The 23,248-nt window shown below is 30.7% G+C and overlaps 1 protein-coding gene across 2 annotated transcripts in view; it reads right to left on the bottom strand.

The window, feature by feature from the left end:
• LOC127729522 (homeobox protein Hox-B4-like) overlaps positions 1 to 23,248 on the bottom strand; it is a 66,167-nt gene that overhangs the window by 35,374 nt on the left and 7,545 nt on the right. The window contains exon 1 of one of the 2 annotated variants that reach the window (XM_052237359.1): positions 840 to 867. The exons of the other annotated variant lie outside the window; for it this stretch is intronic. The gene's annotated coding sequence lies outside the window, so the exon portion shown is untranslated. Of the gene's footprint in view, positions 1 to 839; positions 868 to 23,248 lie in introns of those variants that run through there. 2 annotated transcript variants of the gene reach the window in all.

Below are 23,248 nucleotides of genomic sequence, written 5' to 3'. Positions count from 1 at the left end.
ATTTTTTAAGATTAGGATTTTGAAAATATAAAACAGGCAAAGTCTGCTTTCGTTGGCTTAACTTACGGAAATGCAAGAATACAAACTTTAAATTTGTATTTAGAGGATATAAATCAAAACTGTTCAGTCTTTTGTTAAAAAAGAAATTAAAATTCCATGCACCCATTCATAAATATTTTTGATAACTCGCTTCATATTAAAACTGACTATAGAGTATTGTTATCAAAATAACGAATACAAAGTTTGTAAGGACATTAACAGTTATATGAATTTGGAGGAATATTTGATAACTTAAATCGAATGATTATATTTATAGAACAAATAAGTTTCAATTGAAACAATATTTAATGCATTGCTGGAAAGAAAAGCATTTTATCTAAAACTAAAAACTTGATAAAATGTTATAAAGTTGAGTATTACGACGAGAAGGTTTATTCTATTGTTTAAGTTTATTGCTATTGTGAAATTTACACTAAATCTAAAATAAGATAATATAACAGCACACAATTGAAAGGCATTGTAAAGAAAATATAGACCTGTCTGTCATACGAGTAAATTATTATCCAGATAAATAATGAGATATTCCTGATTATATCCATTAATAAATATCTTTACAATATCACCTGGTATTGTCCAATTGTTATCACAGAATCGTATTTTATAACCGTAAGATTATATTTTTCCCTATTACAAATTAATCTTGGTTAAAAAAACGCAATGTTTACATTTTTGTGAACAAACAAACTTTGTTCTAACTCTAACTCTGTTGTCTTCTATTCCAATTTATTTTTTTCTAATTTATGTAAACATTGATAAATTGCATTACATGCGATACTTACCAAAATGAAAAGCCCTCCGATTTCTAAATCAATCTTTTGAAAATAATTGCTAAGACTTTTTAACGTGTTGAGTGTTATACGGTTGATGAAGGGGTATCAATTACTAGCGTGTTTCAAAGGTGGGCGGGTCTTGGTAAGTTTCCAGTTACATGGCTGAATGAAAAACAAATTTTTATTTCCAATGAAAAATAAGTTTGATAAATATCTGCCCGACAAGCATTACTTCTACTTTGAAAAGAAAAGTAGTGCGCATATTAAAATCTTCTTTTTAATAGGCTTAGGAATTTAAAAGCGTTTTGATTTTGTTAGATTAAAGTTTTTTTTTAAAGAAAAATATTAATGTGGAAATTTTACATTTGTACAAATATAATTTTGATTGGACATATTAATCAAAATGTGAAATAGAATATTACAAGAACAAATATAAATGTCAACGTTTTACAAATTCCCATTTAAGATTCATTGTCGCTTATATTTTCTTGTTAAATTAAATTTATGTGTCCCGTTGTCTTGAGGACGTAAGATCATCTACAGTAAAAGCATAAAATCTCAAAACATTGCTCTTTTTTCAAAACCCTTTTAACCGAATTTTCAAATGATTCAATTCGTTTAATAAATTATTTTCCGGTCGCCTTATTTCCCCTAGCAGATATATGCGTCTTTCTTCATCCGAATAGTCAAACGCGTGACAATTTTTTTTTATAAAAACATGTACTTTACAAAAATACAGATATTTAAAACAAAATATGTAATACGGTTAACTAACAAACAATTACAAAATATATTAACTTTAATAAGAATAAAGTGTTTTTATTATTAATACTCACACTTATGAATGTCCATAGAGTATGTTTAATACATATTACACCGTAATGACAAATATATAATGATAACAATACAAACTTATTATGGACTAGATTCGTATTACATTACTTCTGCGGGTAAATTTAAGTGTAAATTATTCCACACGTATCAAATATTCATTAAATCTTACCATAAAGTACAACGCTATGATCACCGTCAAGGCTAAAGAGATCAGTATGATTCTATACAAAATTTGCAATATGGTACACTGTATTTAGAAAGCGTGCAGTTTTTGTAAATCAAGCTTGCATTCTGTGCATATTGTAGGTAAATTAACATACTTTTCTCAATTTTATAAGTGCTTCATTTGATATATAATATACTGAGGATATTATGACGTCAATAGTAATTAGAATAGAACAACAGATGAATAATTTGATATAAAATGTATAAAAAAAATGTCTACCTGAATTTTAATCGGCGCCCCTTTTAATAACGGTCTTCAATGTGTTGTCATTAACTTGTTTTGATTTGCTCTCAAACGACTTCCTTCTCGAAAAAAATCTTTTATACAATTTTGATTAATATGGACATATAGAAGAAATATTTAAAAACTCATTTTATTGATGTCATATTAACACTCCTATGTGCTTTTTTACACGAACTGGAAATGTCCTTACATGGATGACCAAAATACCAATACAATAGCTGTAAAACAATTTGCAACTTCAATCAGTATAAGTTTGGAATTTTTTACCTTATTAAGCAAGACTTGAAACCATATACAAGAGGCAGTAGTCAAACTGAACGTTAATGTACTCATATCGTCTATCGATTTACAATTTTCCATTCATAATTCCTTAGAAAGACTTTTTTCAATTTATTTGGCCCTTTCTTCCATGATAATATTATTTTTTATCTAAGGTCTGATTCTTTTCTTTTAAGCTCTGTGCATTCGCTTGCTTGAAAACTTTAGTTAAGATAGTTGTTTTTGATAATTTATCAGAAACTTGGTAAACTTTATCAATTCACATTTTAGATAATAATTTCCAGAATATCTTGTATTTAAAAACACTATAAAGGTGCTAGTAGTTTCGAAAATTCTTTAGTGCAACGAATCTTAGATTCATAACACTGCAGAGTTTAACCTACCATAAACTCTGTGTGTTTGAACTGATAGTTAGCTCTAAGCTCTCCCCGTCAAGCTCACAATATTTCCATGAAAGATACTTTGACAATAATTAGTTGCAACTACAATCACAATTTTTAAAAACATTCTTGTGGACTAACTAACTCACATAATATTTGTTCAGACTTCATCATCCGCCACCATCAATACATATACACAATCCGATTTGACGGAAGAAAAATGAGATATGTATCGATTGCCAATAAGACAACAACTCAACAATGTCTATAGAATAGTTATGAACCTAGGTTAAGAACAGTGTAGAGTGTTATGCATCTAGGTTGATAATACTACACAGGTTCTTAGCACTCTAGATTATTTAAGAACGGGGGAAGGTCATGAAACTCCTACACCGGAAGAGTTTCATTAATATCAGATGAAATATTAATTAGAAATTTAAAAAAAAAAACTATAGCTTCTGATCTTGCTTGTAGCAATAAGTGAACAATTGACAAGTAAATGTGATTGTATAGCAAATTGTAGGTTTGAGATTTTGCCCCGTACGTACAATTAACATCTATTGATAAATTTACTAGCACTGCATAGGTCGATTTCTCTGCTGGTGGACTGGTAGTCCACGAGATATAATCAGATTAGTAGTAATTGCTTCGGCACGTAGATCATTTTTAAAATACATTTCTCAAATACACTTGATAAATTAAACAATTATTTAGAACTAAGGTTCCAACTTCATCAGGCTTTAGATGAATTTCTATATATATTCTTTATTATGTCCCTTTTTATTTTATTTGGCCTTTTAAATTTTTTTGATTCGAGCGTCACTGCTGAGTCTTTTGTAGACGAAACGCGCGTCTGGCGTAAGAAATTTTAATCCTGGTATCTATGATGAGTTTATTTAGTCATAAAGCTCCCATCCCTGGTTTTCAAATATTAAGGTTTTAGGTCTTCGGACGCACGATATGTATGAAGTGTTTTTTTCTCTTTCATTTAGATAGAAGTACTAACTTATTTCATAACATATGAAAACAGAATAGTAGCAATTCAATCTATCGTTTTACAGGCATATTTGTAGATGGTTTTACTTTTATATAGTGCAGCTATTGATCAGACAAGTCTCTCCTTATTGAAAAAAAAACACACAAACCAAAATAGACAAAAACAAACCCAAATTGAAAAAGATCAAACCACAATGTATAAAACAAAAATATAATGGTCACTCGGATGATATCGTGTATCTATCAACAATAGTTCAAGATCAACTGCACTGATTGTCTTAAAGACCATCAAGTACTATCTGCAGCATAGATTTTGTAAAAGGTCATAAGTGAAAATGTTTGAATAATAAATCTAAGCCATGTAGGAATATTAGAAGTCGCAATATAAGTTTAGTTGCTGTCAAACCATATCACATATCTTAATCTTATTACCCCCAGAATATCAGTATTCGCATCAGGAATATATATGAAGTTATATCATTCTTCTTTTCACGCGACATTACTCAGAAGGATCTATCTGGAAAAATCAGAATATGGGTATGTGTTGACGAATAAGGAAAAAAACATCCTAGCTATCACGGAATAACGGTCTTATCAATACTTTCTTCACCATTGTTTAAAAACGAGGTATATTTATCCCACAGAACGTTTCCTGATTATTTCAATTTGTTATAAAAAAAAACACCAAAAAATGGATGAATACATTTGCGAAAAAAAACACTAGGAATCGTTGTACATGCGACATATTTTACAGATGCATATATGTTACATGTAGTTAAAAAAAAAGATTTTGAAAATATCTTGAGGAAAAGATCAAAGATTTAAAACAGGCTACATTGGCTGCAGTTTTACAGAAATAACATACAAATAACTGCTCTATTTCTGTAATAAATGGTTGTTTTATGTGGAAATATGTGAGCATCAGTCTTAGAGAGATTAACTTAATATTAGGTTTTGTCTTTTAAACCAATTGACCAGAGAATATATATATATCCTGCAACAAGAGCCATCAAATTAGCCATTCTTAATCATAAGACGTCTATGCTGAACTCCTCCTAGGTCAAATTTTACAGTATACTAAGTCATAATGTTTCATTCATCAACAGTGCTATCGTATGTGGAATTAAACCTAAGGCGTTGAATTCAGCCTATGTTTTGAAATTAAGTCATGAAATTAAACATAGGCTATGAAATAAACCTAGGTCATGGAATTAAACCTAGGTCATGGAATTTAACCTTTATTATGCATTTCAAAAGTATTAGAAAATGACGCATAAAATAAGACATCTTGAAACCCAGCGATAAGTTTGTGAAATCTTCAGATTTTGGGTAACGTGTTTTAGAAACCAAAAAGTAGTCCGTTAATTCTACGCCATACATAACTTCAAGGTCATCCGTGTAAAAATTACAGAATACATATATCTAGTATTTTGGATTACGACAAATGTGTTTTCTGAATTCTATATACTGAACTAGAATGTTAAGGGAGAGTTCAAACAGCTTATCAAATTATACAAATATCAAGAAGGGAAAAATGTGAAGAAATACCCATTAAATGATAATAAATCTTACACAGGACAAGAAATCAGCTACAGCAACATGCCTAAAGTAGCATCTTCAAGTGTTGACAATTACTTTCAATTATAAAAGCCTATTTACAAAGCAATAAATACCATTGCTCTTTAAAATGATACTGATAATAGGAACTGGTTACTTATGTTGCTGGCATGAAACCATTTGATCAAAGAACAAAACATAAGCACAGAAATAAACCCTTTCATGATATAACTGGACAAACCATAGTGTTAGTTAATAATTGGCGCGAATGAATGAAGTTACAATGTTGTGTTGTGACATTCCTTACGTGTACACTTGAAATGAATTATGTATAGTATATTATCTCTGAAGAGTGAGGACTGCATGTATTACACATCGGGGCACCTCGAATTGAAGACCCCATATCATTCCTTGAGGGTACCATTCGCCTGAAATCAGTATGTCGGTACTTAGATTTTGTAAATGAACATAAATAAATGAATATTTTCAGTTGATCAATTATTTATTTTCAAAAGAGCTGAGGTTGATATTCACTTAGGCAAAGTTGAACTGAAACGTATTTTAGCAATTCTGTTGATTCATTGTTGGGTGCTGTTTAATTATCGTTGGTATTTGAGTTAAAAAAAATTTACCTTTTAATATTCACATATATATTTCATCTAATTAGCATAAACCTACAACTACCCCCACCCCCGATAGTATGTAAATGAATTACAGTACATAAAATACCATTCAATATGGAATGAAATAACTGAAGATTCGTCATTAAATTTGATTCCATACTCCTAGTAGAAATCGATCAAACTATTCGGACTTCAAAGGCAAATTCATATATCAAACATCTTGAAATTCAGGTGGCTGACTTAGACAGCTGTATCTGTCATTCTGTTAACATTTTAATTTATAAATGATTTCAGTTCATGGATCTTTATGTATTTTATCACGATCGAGATAAAATGTTTTTTGTTTAAATAGACTTTGGTATCAGCACTCTTTAGTGCTAGCACCTCAAATAAGCGGTTATTATCAAATTTACGTTAGTTGTAATGTCTAAGAGAAACGACGTCAAACAGAGTATATTTACCAAAAATGTGAATATAATTGTTTCTTTAGTCCAATTGTCCAATAGTTTAATTTCATTCACTGGTTTTCTCCTCCAATGTTCTCCACCAATGTAAATATTTCATAAACTAGTACACTGCAATGATACGCGGCAGAGGGTTAGTTCCAAAAAGGTATTATATACACTATGATCTGTATATAAGACGGAAGAAAACTTTGATATATTCTATTAAGGGCACATTTCAACGTTGCTTTCTATTGCGGTTTCAATAAAAAAGCAACATAATTTCTATTGGTATTCTACTCGACAGTCCACCCAAAAAAACTTTAGTACTAATTGGAACCGTGAACTGCCACCTATATCACTCAAATATTATATTGGTACCAAAGCTACTGAAGTAAAATATTTTAATTCGTAGCAACACATGGTGAACGTGGTCAGCGCATCAATTAATATATAATAAACAAATGAATCAAACAATATGGTGTGTCCTGTTTTAAGAGTTACAAGGAATAGTGGTAACCATAACCAGTTACGTTAAGAGGACAAGTCTCGTAATAGCAAAACATGCTTTAAAATGCATCGACTTAAAGTCTGTTGATCACTGGTGTCACCGTGATGATCGTAACTGCAATTACGATCATCCCAATATGGTCCGGGTACACAGTTATCGAATATAGTCCCTAGTGTGGACAGTGTGTTACTTGTCGATTTTTTTTATACCCCTTCCAAATTTATTTCTCCATGTTTTATGACTCAAATAGTAAGTAGGGGGGTGAAATGACACTGTAAAAAAATTTGGGTCATGAATTTTAAAGTAAAGTAGTGATTTGGTCCAGCTGAAAAAGGTTAAAAATTAGCACTTCGGAAGCTGTCAAAAGATTTGAAGACCCCCTCAACATGAAATTGTCCATATTTTGAGTTAGAGCCGATGAAGTTTTCTATAATTTTGATATAATTTGTCCCAAAAGTAGTACAACACACTGTAAAAATATTATTGGGAAAGCGCAGGTGGGATTTTTTTAATTTTCATTTATTGTCTAAAAGAAATGCACTACGAAATAACTGTGTACTCGGACCATATGGCGGAAACAAATTCAGGTAAATTTTATAAGGCCGATTTCTCCACTTTAACAGCTTATTTTCAGATTTGTATTATGTCAAGAAACATCTTTATAAGCATTGCCATTGAATATTTTTTTCCCTAAATGATGGAAAAGCAACCAGAAGAACGAAAATCGAGATACGATGATGATCGTAACTTGGACTTGTTTTTATATTAAGATGATCGTAACTCAAAATTTACAATGTATTTCTTCTTTTATAAATGAACATCCTATTTAGCAGTTACGATATATTGGTATCACTGAAAATAGTTAGATTTCAAAACTGAACAAAATGAGCGTTAATGGACACCGCAATTTGTCAAAAAGAAATGACATAAGGGGGAATTAGCCGGCTTATTTGCAAATGTTATCAATATTTTTTTCTAATGAGTAATTTAGTTAATGTTCAAAATGGAATACGATTATATGAAGTAAATAGAAATATCATCCTCATGATACAGTTTAAGATTGCAGGGCAAAATTTTCACTGAAAATTAATAAAATATTTTAGAAATAAGTAATGGTAGGCATGAAGTTACATTATTTTGATGTGTTTCCCTCGGTTTTAGCTTGGTGCCTGGTTTTGTATTTTCTTAATCGAACTATGACTATGAAACATTGGTAGACTACTGTTGCCTATATTTACCACGGGTAGGCTCTTTATGTAATGAAGGAAAAGCCGAAATAAATGGTATACGCGTTCATATTAGATTAAATAAATTCTATGTTTTTTTCAAACTGTAATTGCTTAGTTACTTCGATTTTTGTGTAGGGATGTGCCACTTCTGCTTTAAAAATGTATCAATTTGTATATAGCATTCACAGAAATTTGGTATCAATACTTAAATAAATACATGTATGAATGACCTTTACTTATATAGAATATTGTGATTTAATACCCACACTCAAAAAATGACGTTTACAGTTTGTTCCACAGGAAAACAATCTCAAATTTTACCAAACTGGCCATTAATATGAAATGTCCAATACCTTATTTATATAAGATATATGAAATCAATATAAAGTTGTCCAATGCATTTTGATATAGAATTAGATTCAAAAGTTATAAGATCTCGTAAAATCATAACCCAAATTTGTGCACTTACCGGTATACCAATCAAAAAGATGTTACCCTCCCCTCCAGTGATTCTTCCTCATTATTATCACAATGTTAGCTGATTACGTACCCCTTTTCACATACCAGACAGCTATATTTATCAGAAAATGCTTCGTTGGAATAGACAGCTACGATCATCTTAAGTAAAAGTTACGATCATCGTTGATAAAAATAAATAAAAGTTACGATCATCATCGTGTTTTTTTGTATCTCGATTTTCGTTCTTCTGGTTGCTTTTCCATCATTTAGGAAAAAAACATTCAATGGCAATGCTTATAAAGATGTTTCTTGACATAATGCAAATCTGAAAATAAAAGCTGCCAGAGTGGAGAAATCGGCCTTATAAAATTTACCTGAATTTGTTTCCGCCATATTGGGATGATCGTAATTGCAGTTACGATCATCACGTTGACACCAGTGGTTGATGATCATAATTATATGCAGTGGTGACACCATCATATGGGGTATACTTACAATATTATATGCAGTGGTCAAAGCATTATATGCAGTGGTCACAGCACCATATATGACCACTGCAAACAATATTGTGACCACTGCATTTAATGCTGTAAGTACCAGACACAATATTGCCATCACTGCATATAATGTTTTCATCAACATAAGACATTCATAAAGTTCCATGTCAAATAGTAAGCAATACAAGTATGATTTTATGATGAAAGATTCTAAGAGTAAGTAGTATTGACTTTACACGTCACGATTCTAGGAGTAAGTAATACAAGTATCGACTTTAAAATGCACGATAATAAGGGTAGGTAATACAAGTAGACTCTAAAATTTTTGATTCTACGAGTAAATAACACAAGTATTGGATTCTAAGAGTTAGTAATATCAGTATTGACTATAAGATTCTCGATTCTAAGAGAAAGTATTACAAGTATGGACTTTAAAGAACTGGGAACAATTTATACTTAAAACAATTTTACGAGAATAAAATTGAAAGGAGCGATATTTCTGTACTTTACTGAGACATTACTTCATATTTCGCAGAAACTCTCTCAATAGGAAAATTATCCAGACGAATTCTATAGTTATAATTACAATTGTAAAAACAATTTCCATATTTTAAGTAAATAACGTGACAGAAGTAATGACGTCCATGTCTTAATATATTTTTGATTGCCTTTGAGTTCTGATGGTAACACCCAAATTTCACGTCGTGTTATATTCTCTAATCCTTAGTGATTTCATTGGCCTTTCAGAAGCGGTATTGATTGTTCAGATCACAAAATTATTGTTACTCTTGGTTGTTGATAATGTCTGAGCCAGTAATAAATTTGAAAAAAGCAAAGTTATTGTAATAAGGAAATACAAATTTCGATTAAGATGGATCAAAAATGATATGAAGGATTTATTTCACATGCATGTTAACTTTTTATCTGATATGTTTTTTGTCTTCGTCCGCTAAATAAGTTGGATGGAACATTTGCTAGTTAATTAGAATAGGTTCAACACTTGTTTTAAGAAATGAAATAAGATGGTTTGGAAAATAAACTCGGCATAGATACCAGGATTAAAATTGTGTACGCCAGACGCGCGTTTCGTCTACATAAGACTCAGCAGTGACTCTAGACTAAAACATATTTCATGGGGATATTGGTTTCACTAACGATTAATGTATTGTTTTTGTTATATCCTTAATGCATACAATTAACTTGGGTATATACAAATTTTTTCAATTTTGTTTCTTAAAAGAAAATCCGAATTTCATGTATACATGTGCAATGTCCGATTCTTCATTAAATAAACAGCAGACTGCTGTATGGGGGGGAAATGTTTACGATTACCAGACAAACGTGAAAAACGCAAAACGTTATTCCTGATTAGAAATGTCAGTGTTCATGAATCCTTACAAAAAAAGTACTGCCTCTACAACAGGTACACTATGTTAAGGTGAAAATAACAAATATTGGTATCAACACAATTGTTTTTTTTTTATTAAAATACAGTGGATTCATTTTTAGTTCGTGGATATCAATTTTCATGGATTGAGAAAATTTGGCATTTTCGTGGTTATGACAAAGTCTTACAAATTTTTAATTCGTTGAATATTTAAATTCGTGGTTAACGTATACCCATGAAATCCATGAAAATTGGTATCCCATGAATAATGACGAATTCATAGTATGTGATTAATATCTTTAGCTTCAAAGGTTCTCAATGCTACATTAAATCGTTAAAATTGAAAGTAATTTTATCTTCATTTTGAGACAGAGGAGGCACCGATAATGTTCGGATAAAGTAAAAAAAATCCCCGGCTCATTGAAAATAAGATATTATTAAAGTTCAGTCATCCCTGGGTGATAGGTTAGTCTTAGTTATTCCACAAGCTTCGCTATACCGCAAGCTTCGCTATCAATCTGATCGTTAAGAGATATTCTGCATTGCAAACTTATTCGTATTATACTAAACTAAAGACCAATATAAAACAAATGAACAGTAAGGATTTTAAGAAAATCAATTGATACAAAACTGAAAACTTACCGTTCCATTAGAAGAAAACACAACAAAACCAAACAGTCAGATTGATGAAAGGACCATCGAAAATTATTCACAATTCAACATTCAAGTGCAGATAAACTATGTAAGGCAATGTCAGTTTCTTAATCTGTTTTACGCCAAGTTAAAATTCCAAACCTACCAATTGGCCAGGAAAAAAAGCAAAAAAAAAAAAAAAAACCCAACAAAAAAAACCTAAATAATATACACATTTCAGTTCCAGGTTTTACTTCCAAAATTATTCAACAATTTTTCTAGCAAACTATATATCAGTATATAAATGTTCTAATTTTGCACTAAACATGATTTGGGATATAAAAATTCTTTTTATCCATGATAATGAACATTACTTTTTGCAATATGTCACATTAAAAGTCATGTTATACCTAATTGGATCAGCGCAAACAGGTATACCGTCGTCAACTCGTACCTTGCACTTACAACCAATGCCACTGAATTGGGTCGACTCAAAGAATTACAAATAACATGATCAACCATTTCAGACTTTCCAATTTTTAGCGTTTTAAAGTACCGCTCCATCAAAGGTTGAATAGAAAATGTGTGGTTCAAAATCAGGGTTGACTGTTGTTATATCAACTTCAATCTTTGGAATCATTTGTCTCAACTACTTATTCTCATACAGAAAAATCAAATTTCTTCAATTCTTCTATATTAAAAAAAAGTTTCTTTCTTGTATGAAAATGATCGTTGAATAGAACGATAGTGACAAACTTTAAAAATACTAATACATTTGAATTATTTCAGGTTTGCGGCATTGGTTGACACGCGTGGTGAGGTGCTACGTTAATATATCGGAAGTCCAGGTATAAACTTTAAAAATGAGAGTGAAAACATAAAACGGAATAACACATATTTCCAAACGGAGAATAGGATAAGACATTTGCAACCCGTCACATAAATAAAAATCCACTGATTAGTGTCTTAATAACTCCGAAAATACGTCAAATTTTCAAAAAAAAAAATGAACATTTAGAATTTTTGATAGTGTTAACAATGAGAAATTGTTACAATCAACTAATTCATGATTCACGACGAACGTATGAAGTGATTATTTCAGTTGTTCTTTTTTATGTGTATCTATAGTGCTGTAGTTTATTTTGTAAAGAACAGGTATCTGAAGGTAAAATGCTAAAATGAGAAAAACCTCAAACATATCTTATCAACTGATAATTTGTTTGGTATTACGTTATAAATCAAGAATGAAACGTTGACTATAGGAAAGGGGAAATCGTGGTGCTTGTCATATTCAACCCGCATCTACTTAGTATTACACGTACACATGAAGCAGACCTTCAGTTTCAAATGTAAAGGGATACAATATATGTAAGCAACCACTGCAAAAACGGATTATTAAGTAAGATGATAAGACCAGTATATCTGAGAGTTGAATTAAAGAATATTGCAATATGTTTTTCTTCTAGTCTTTAGGATAGTCTTGTATTAAAGTTTACTTCATATGAGTTCAAAAACTATTCAGCTATACATGGGTGCACTTTTGTATAGCATCTGCTTGCATGTTATATATCAAGCCCTCAGATCGAACAAAATGTTGTATTTGTTTTTTTGAACCAGTGTGATTCTTCAAAAAAAAAGTTTCTTGCTTTAATTAGAGGAATTTATATTTGCGTTACCATTCTTAGGGGCAAGTCTCTTTTAAATGAACAGATGTAAAAGGTTTTCCAATCTAGGGCGAATAATAACTCAATGATTTGCTGTGAATTGGGAACAAAAATCTCAGAGATAAGTTGTCAATTATGTTGTGCTTGCTGGGAGTATAAATGAAATATTACTAATCCAAACAGCTGATTGGAAGTAGAAATATGGTGTAATACATGATAGTCAAACCCTTGCTAATGAGTGAGTGTCTCTTTTATCTAAATGGACCCGTTTTTGTACAGGTTCTGAACCTCAATCGACAAGTCATGAAAAACTTTAATTTTTTTCTCAATTTTTATTGCTCAAATTTAGTGAATATATGTATACTTTACATCGTCGTGGGATTATCATTTACGTTTTTTTAATCATTTTTATTTACGAGTCAGATTAAAAAACAAAGAATCTGTGAATTTGTCAGGAATGAGAATTTTTGCATAATTGTTTTTCTATGCTCAATGTTTTAATTGAACTAAATGAAATACAAACCAAACAAAATGTCACACTATTTAGACAAAGTACAAGACAGTAAGAATGAAGAGCTTTAAATATTCCCTAAATTATCATTTTGTAAGATAATTATTTGCTATGCTCGTCATAGAACACTTTCTTCAACATAAACAATATATAATTGTTATATTTGAACCACATTTGCTTTAACAAAAGGTATGGTTACCTATTTCATAAATAGAATTTTGATTGTATATATATATATATATATATATATATATATATATATATATATATATTTACATTCTGTATCCGGAAAATTAAAGAAACAAATATCGCATATCAATAAAGGTTTCAATCTATATATTTAAAATAATCTGCACGGATTTAAGTTATACACGATCAGTGGAAACATGAATTTATTGATTCACTATTACTACAAATGTAAACTTGAAAATTAAGGAACCTGCGTTGAAAATATGGTAATAAAACATGAATTCGAAATTGGTAAATAAATACTCTTATTTAATGAAATTCGTATTAAACAAATATTATTTATTTATGAAATACTCAGTTATCAATTAACGAATTATTGTTCAATGAATAACGAATAAATAAAAACTGGGAATACAATAAGCATTCAGAATGTAGGAAATGAATAATTCCCCTAGTAAAATAATTGTTTTGACAATTTGATATTAAATACAATTTCTTTCTTTAATTCTTTTGAAATTGTTTGTTTTAAAATGGATTTGTTATTATTGTCGCCAGTTGTTGTGTTTTTACTTCCACTTGCCTGGATTTTACAATAGAGAGCGCAATGTAATCCTAAATACTACAAACGGATTTTACTAAATTTACAAAATAGTGCACTATTATAAGAGATTACAAGTATATGTATGGCAATATAAGTATATAAAAGTGTGGGTGTTTCATAATGTTCAACGCTTACTTCGTACATAATCCTAAATGTTCTTGAAGGAAGACTGATTCTATTCATTTTAAGGTCGACAATTGCAAAGGAGAGAGATTAGATTGTTTACTTTGGTTTAAATTATTTAAGAACTCTGTTTTTAAGGATTCAGAATAGCTGCTTGCTTAAAAACTAATATACTGTATATTGCCAAACACTAACCAATTTGAAATTAATCACACATACATAATATGACAGTTGTTATCCATTCGTTTGATGTGTTTGAGCTTTTGATTTTGCCATTTGATTACGGACATTCCGTTTTGAATTTTTTTAGTTCATTTTTTTTTTGTGATTTTACTTTTTTCTCAGAATTTGAAAATCACTCATCTTCATTTTATAGACTTAAGTCCGCCTTTCCGATTAAAATTATCATTCCTAGATTTCAAACGACGAACGTCCGTCGATTGAGTTAAACATATAAGAATACAAATCCGGTCTTTCAATTCCGAGCTTTTCGAAATTCATTTTTCTTTCTAAATGACAGTTAACAATTTAAAGTTTATTTACGATAAACGCGGAAGAAGAAAAAAACAGGTACAACAACAAAATTGTGTCACAGACAATACCAAAAGGCGCAAATACGGGTAAGTACACTATTAAACAGTTAATGTCTCAATTGTGATTGCATCGAGACATTTGTTCCAAATGTGTCCTATTTGTAAACCAAATTTGACTCCATTTCGGGCATAACTCATTTCTGGCTATTACAACATCACATTTATTCAACCTATCGAATAGATGATTGTAATGAAAAGATGTGGTCATACTTAAATAAGACAGCAACCCAAGGACACTTAAAACTCAAAGACATCTAGAGTCAAGCATACGATCTTCTACCCCTGGAATAGATTACCTTGGTTGTATTTGGCAAAGCCTTCCGCAATTTTTGTGTCCTCAATACTCTTCAACTTCTTTCTTGATTTGGCTTTTTATTTTTTTTTATTTTAGCATCACTAGTAGTCTTTTGTAGACGAAACGCGCATAAAAATATAAGCCTGGTTTCTTTGATGAGGTTAGTTTTCCGTCATAGTCAGGTGTCTATTATATATATATATATATATATATATATATATATATATAGTTTGTCACAATAGTTGTGATTAGATTAACACCAATTTTTCAGGTACAAAATCATTACGGTATTTAACCAAAGTAACAGGTAATGATTGCAGTGGATTCCAAATTTTTTAGTAATTCTTGTTATCTTTTTTTATATTACTAAATTATAAAACATACTTGAATACAACTTTATCTTATATCAGAAAGCTGCTATTCTTCGATGGTCAACATTTATTATCATTGATTCTCAAAATGAACACCACACAGAATGCCAATGTCTCTTTTGACATGTTGCCAGTCTGGTTATGTTCTATATTCGCTAACTGCTAACTACTGTCTTTTTTCTACACAATTAGACATGAAGGTTCTGCCAACATCTTGCGTGTATCGACGTAATAAGTTAGTTCATATTTTGTAACTTTGAAAAGGTTTTGCCATTCAGATATGGTTTATGGAACCAAGTAACAACATGCACGGGCGTTGGCCGCCTTGAAATTGTTGTTTATATGATTTGTTTTCTTTTACAAGTTAACAAAGTTAAGCAAATGATGTTTATTGTAAATTAGCAGAAAATTAAGGTGGATAGCATGGTAAAAAATTGAACAATATCAATCGAAATCATTTTAAATGTTTTCTAAACAGACGACAAAAAATTTGAGATAAAAAATAAGAACTTATAAATAATCTTGCTTGCATTGTTTTTTCTTACCGAAGTAGACCACCACTACTTGATACTCGTATGCTAGTTATATTGTAGTTTATTTTAGAGTTATTAGAGAACTTATTTGGGAATATGCTTAAAAATTAATTGTTGTATGGCGTGAAAAGATAAATATCGCAAAATCTCGAATCAAGTGTGGTAAAATATCAACTACAGCGATAAGGTATGTTCAGAAATTGTACCTTGATATAACGTATCTTGTAGCGTCTAAGGAAGTGTTGACATGTTGTGATTCTACTGTTTAAGTCTTAGGTAATTCAGTCTGATAGTTTCTTATACTGTCTATATATGGAGTTTTGGCATTTTTGTTATTTACTAGATTTATCTTTAGGGGTTGTTTAAGATTTTAGGTGTCTCAGGGGTTGTAATTTTGCTACTTTAGTTTAGTCGTGTAGTGTCTATGAGGCCTTAAATGGTTTGATTCCTTTTGTAATCAAATTGATAAGAAATGAAAATTACTCTTTGTAAATTTGTTGAGTCCGAAGCGCTTTTCCGTATTAACCTTCGTCAGGAATCTCGTACCCCAAAAATGAAGTTCCAAGATGTATAACTACCTAAACACGTGAACGGCTATATGATAAAAAAGTAAGAAAATATAAAATATTGGCAAAAAAGAAAGGTAATTACACGATTTTTGTTTTGAAGAGATTTGGTTCTTCATATTATATAAGCACAAGCACATTCTACAAGTTACAATAACCATTAAATAATATGGGAGCGCCAATTTTATAAAGATAACATGATATTCCGAATTTAAAGAATGGCTTAATCTGATCTGATTAGTCGTTGTGTGCAGCCGATATTGGTTTATTACTCGACACTTCGTGCACTTTGCATTATACCAAAGTCAAAATCATATATTTTCCTTAGCCCTAAAGGACATGAGAAGTCTTTTCTACGCTGTGACGAAACACGTATTTTTAAGTGCAAAACTATTAGGCAAGTACAAATTGCGTTTAGAAAAGCAAAGGGAAACCTATATTTTTTGCACTAAAAATACTGTCCCAATAATGTTTTCTTAAATTTCTATCAAGTTTTCGTTCTAAAAACAACTTTCTAAAGTCTGTATCTTGAAAAGGCTACTATTGTCGCCTATGGAGAATTCAATTGTTGTTTGCAATCTACAGCGTATAGCTTGGTGAATGACCGAACATATGTCTACTGTTGAGAAAGATGTAATATATAACTGAATAACATACAGTAGTTTGGACTGGGTGGATATATTTAGTGAACACCTGATAAAAATTATTCTAATAAATCAGAACATAACATAACATCTGTTCACATCCTACCACATAAATATAATGTTAGTCCGCTAATTTATGCTCTGGGAGAAATGTTTGTATTCAATTTAGACTATATTTATGTCGTTTTAGTAAATAACTGATTTCATACATTCCCTAGAAAATATTTATTACATTAGCCGTCAGTAAAACACAAGAAAAATGCAACCGTTTTATCAAATTACTCAGCATTTCCGTAATGATTATGATAAAGTAAGATTCCTGTTAGAAGACAACTGTCATGATCGAATTTCTGGGAAAATATAAAATATTGGCAAAAAAGAAAGGTTCTCACCATTATCTTAAGGTCAAGGTAGCATGTAAGCCATTTTCTGTAGATGATTAGTATCATTTGCTAGAACCATGATTTCAAAGTTAGCACAAGATGGTTTGTTTTTTTCCATTTTTTATTCCTTTGTGATTGTTACTCCAAGGATTTTTGCCTTCTTTGGCTTTTCCAAATGTTATTCCTGATAGATTTTCAAACACATCAAATCACGTGTCCGTAATTTATATGTGTCATTTAGACATGATTGTTGGTATCATTAAACAACTATTCGATCCAGAAGGCCTTCTGATTTATAAGTAAAAATATAGGGGTTTTTTTTTGCAGTCAGGATTTGTACGCAATGTTATAGATCTTAAAATACTGTAACGTAAAAATTACTTCATCAGGGCACTTTTCTTTCTTTCTGTCTCATTTATAAATATTATATTTCTAATTCATAATTCGGCTCAAATTTAATTTAATCTAACTTAAGAAAATAAGCAAATAAGGTATAGATGTCAATAGAAAATTGTTCTTCACAAACCAATTGACATAATATTTAAAAAAAAAAAAAAAAAAAAACAATTTTTGCGTTAATTTTGATTTCATCTTATCATTCGGAACATACCAGGGAAGATGGATTATTTAACAGCAGACATCATCGTCCACCCCTTGCTTTATCAAAAGTTCGTGTTGCTCAATCTGTAGTTGTCTATGTAGTGTTTTGTTGGCTGTTGCTGTTTGCTGTTTGCTTTTGCTGTTTGTCTTTTTTCTTTCAGTTCGACATGGTGTTGTCTGATTTATGGTTTTTTGGTTCTCTCCATTTTCATAAATGTACAGAGATTACAAAAAAAAAACGGCAGAGCACGAATAGCAATAAATATAAAAAATTACCTTGACCTTTGATATATGGTATTAAAACCCAATAACTTTCTCTTCCCTTTGTGAGATGTAAGTTATGACCTCAGATGAGAAATACAATGTGTTACATACAAAAAAGACGAACTCGATATATTAAGCATGATGATGAAATTGGATTTAAGTCTTAACCTGGTTTTTTTTTACGTCGCGTTTTTAGTTGAATACCCAGTTTGCATAAGAGAAATATTTTGTTAACAATTGAGAAATGTCATTGTTACGCATGCGCACCTGAAATCAGGAGTAAATGTTAGTTGCGTTTGATGTAAGTCTTTTGATCTATGATGAAATCCCCATTAAACATCGTTTTAATCGATAATGTTATGATAGGCTTTTCGAGATTTAACATACCATGAACTAAGGCATTCTATGCACAATAAAAAGAAAATTTAAGATCTTTAAGTCGTTCAGCAAAAACTCGTAAATGCATTCAAGCTGTTGTAATGCTGAACAAGACATAACAAAAATTCAAATTTTTCACACGGATTCCAATATACTCTGATTTTATATAGAATACATTTTAATACTTAACAATAGTAATTGATTACCTAATTGTTTGAACATTCATTAGGATCGATCTACATAAAGTAGGCGTCGTCGATTTCGGCTATAAAACCGCCCTACGTTGTAGATTACAGCGGATTTCTGCTGAAGCCTTCTGTTACGTAGCCATGTTCGCGTCATTTGATTAACACGTGTATATTGTTACGTTCCTGCCTTTGATTTATGAACGCCAATTATGTAAAGCGTATATTTTGAGAAAATTGAAAAATCATCATGCAGATAAATTGAGCAAATGGTTTGTAATGAAATCCGAATTATTATTCGATTTTATTGGTCACCGTTTAATACGCATCGCTATTTTTCACAATACTTTTCCAGCAATAAACAGAAAGCATGAGGTCTTTGATCAGATTTTCCATTTTATCAACTCTGTACGCTCCATTAAATGCCAAGCTTGCTAACTGTGTTACATTATCAGCTTTAAAGAATATGTTCTTTTGGCGACAAATGTAATAATGATACCATCGCTTTTTGATCTTTCTCGTAATTTGCATAAGTACTCTTTTTGTTTTCATTTCCAGATCAAAGACGGTAAGAATCTGCTTGAGTAAATAATCGAAGGATTTTTATGTCATTACGAGACTCAAGTCACAAATATTAGAAAGTACACAAATATATATTGAACTATTTAATCGCATATAAGACGGAAACAATTTTATAATAATATGTCTCTGTTCTTAAATATAAATCTGATAGCGGAGATAAAATACTCCTTGTAAAAGTTAATAAATGAAACAAGTGTGTGTATTATATTAAGGAGACACAAAGCCCGCCACTAATTGCTCTCCGTTTACTTGAATAATACAAAGAATCTTGGTGTATCAGTAAACCAATGAACCTATTCAAATTGAACTAGGAAAACAAAAGACAAAATATCAGCGTCACATCCGGAAAAAAAATAAGTATACATTGAAGACCCATTGGTGGCCTTCGGCTGTTATCTGCTCTATGGTCGGGTTGTTGTCTCTTTGACACATTCCCCATTTCCATTCTCAATTTTAAACAAAGAAATTATTACATTCGCATTGAATGAAGCAGCTCTCTATTTTTCACTACAAAACTAGTATGTAAAAGGGTGAAAAACAAGATGTAAAAAAACCCCAATTCTCTTTTTTTTTTATTAAATGGCTTTCTGAATTTACAACTCACGACGTCCATTAAAATTAAAACTAGGGAAATTTGTGTCTAATATAATCTTCCAGATTTTTCACTTTATTATGTGCAATGATTAATTAAGTGATTGATTTATGATGAATGTCCAGTGAGAAATAATATATGTTCAGGACAAAAAACATGTCAATGTAGTTATTTATATCAGAGTATATATGTCTCTGTTTATATACTGAAATTTTACATTCAATTGGGTTTGTTTGGCTTTTTTTTTGTTTAATGTTTAATTGTATGCTACTGAACGGATGGGATACAAGGGTATTATTATGTCAAGTCATCTAAAAATCGAATTTAACGAGTCATCAATTATATAATATGATGCACTGTTGAAAGTAAGAGGTAAAGTCATGCTGATCAGTCAACAGGAACTAACAACGTTGCGACTGTAAATACATTGGCTTATCTGATAGTGCTATTTCTTTCAAGGGGTTGGAGTAATTGGACCTTTTAGGGGGAGGGAAACTATCGTATTCGAAACCATGCATCGCACATTATGTCTGTGTTTTATTAGTTTTTAAGTTATATTGATTATAATGTTATCGATTATTAATGTTCCATTCTTTCTTCTTCGGTTAATGGGTTATTAGTAGAGGCAGATAACGGTGCAATAACCAATAATCAAAATAATACCTTGTTTATTAGTTACTATCTATATTGTAAACAAAAACAGAGACAGTATTTGTCGCTCGGTACGAATTGATGTCATCACAATGTTCGGTGCCAAGAGTTTGGAATGCAAACATTAAAAAACATGAAAGTTTAAACTTACAAACCCATTTAGCGACGGCAATTCAAACAAAACTGCATGTTACATCTAGTTGAACATATTTACATAACTTTTTTGCCCAAAATTGATGGAACTTCAGTCGCATGATTTTTGCTCAATACGTGAAATCAAATACAATACGGGTAACCAATCACAAAGTTGGAATTTACTTAAGTATATAGTGCCTCGGAAAATATTCTGTTGTATACTGTAGAAGAATGAAGAATGGGAAACTTTTGCTGACTTCCTTACATGAGGGTGTGGATGGGGGTTTGCAGAATACAGAATAATGGGCAAAAAAATAAAGAATAGAGAAAAATGGACCATCAAAATAAAGAATAGAGAATAATGAGGTGCTAAAATGTAAAGAATAGTAAATAATGGGCAAAAAGTATAAAGAATAGAGAAAAATGGCATAAAGAATAAAAAAAAAAAAAAACAGAAATGAAGGACCCCATTCCAGACCCTCTTACATTTCTTATGTCACTATGTTACCAACTTGTGTTTAGAACAGTTTAGGAAACAACTGTTGCTTCAATTCATGGTCAATCGTAGACTCACCACGTTGTAAAGCAGGTGAACGACCAAAGCTAGGCGCGGGTTGCATATTATCAAATCATACACGCCCTATTGCAAAGGTTAGGCTTAGTTCAAAACAAAAATAGTCTCAAGATTTTAAAAGAAATTTATTACAATTAAAAAAATGTTTTGATAAGTTTTGGACAAGAGCTTATTGAATAAAGTAGTTTTAAATTATTTCTGATGGCAACCAGAGTCAGTAAGGAGTCGATCAGCACTGATATTTAAGTTTAAGGAATGTTAGACAAAAATACTCTGTGCCAAAAAAAATTACAGCAGTGAATAAACCCATTACTACTTCTAACATCCGTCTGAGATTTCGTTGGAAACACTTTTATTTTTTGTTAACGTCTTACAAAATTCCCAAGACATTTTAAAATATGTCCTTTTTACTAGTTAACACATCGTTATAAGTGTTAAGAGATTTAACAAAAAAAATAAAATAAAAAAATCTCACACAACTAAAATATGGAAGATAATGTATGCTAAAGCCAACTGTTATGTCTTCATTTCGGGGAAAATTATGAACTGTAAGATAAGAATCATGATAAGAAAATTTTCCCTGCATGATTTTTAAAATATATATCAGAGTTTACCTGAAAACTTATCATTCGATGTACTTGTATTCAAAGAGTACACCTCTGAAGTCTTTGGATAAATAAAAGTATGAGAATGGTTAACATTAGTAATGAGAAAACTACCCACCAAAGACCAAAACAGCAAACAATGACACATGTCTATGTACACTTCAAGTAATTTTACGAAGTTTGATTTTTGCATTTAATTTGTAGTTTTCCCTCAACAAATCGTTTGTGAATTAAATGATACTTATGGATGTTTATATTAAAACTTATCTAACGCCCTGACATCAACATCGTGAACTTCTTTAAAGCTGCTATGTAATCATAACAGGGCTAAGATAGTGTTTGTTGATTAAGTTGAATCATTTTCTTGACTCAAAATCCAAACCATGTTCAATAGAGTGTTTTCCCATATCTTTTTCAGCATTGTTTTATTTTGTGTCATTTTGGTCGTTTTTATATTAAATTAAAGTATTCCAGCATTTAAGTGGATAATTAGCCCCTTTCTTTATCGACAAACTTCATTAATTATCTTGCTTTTGTTTTAGATGTTGAGACATTGTTTGTAATGTTTGCAATACAGAAACATAATCCAGACCCAAACCTGGAATGACGTGGTGAAGTTTCCGGAGATTTGATAAAGAACGAAAACGCTTGAAACTTAATCTCCAAAGTGTTTTAAATTGGGAGGACACGAGAGAGATGAAATGTCAACAATAACGACCATAATGAATGTATTTTGTCGACTAATACAAAATTTAATCAAACACAACAGAGTTCTTCAATTTATCTGCAAGACCCTTGTAAACATTGAGAAAATGAATAATGTCTAGAGATAGAATAAATAGTGACACGTTTATTGGTTTGCACACTTCTATAGTAGTATCTAAAACATAAAACTTGACGTTGTTGCATTTTACGAGATAAAAGAAATGTTCTGGTAATTGGTTAACCCATAATATACTTTGTTGCTATGTCAAAATTAATATTCATATAATAGAACACGGAATCTTTAAGATTTATTTAATGATATATTCCATGTCTTTTATCCCACGCTTTTAAAACAATTACTTTATATTTTTATAATC

This window comes from Mytilus californianus, unplaced genomic scaffold (genome assembly GCF_021869535.1).
Source record: "Mytilus californianus isolate M0D057914Y unplaced genomic scaffold, xbMytCali1.0.p SCAF_2, whole genome shotgun sequence".
In the NCBI taxonomy this organism is placed as follows: Eukaryota; Metazoa; Mollusca; class Bivalvia; order Mytilida; family Mytilidae; genus Mytilus; species Mytilus californianus.
This window is presented reverse-complemented; position numbering and strand designations above follow the sequence as displayed.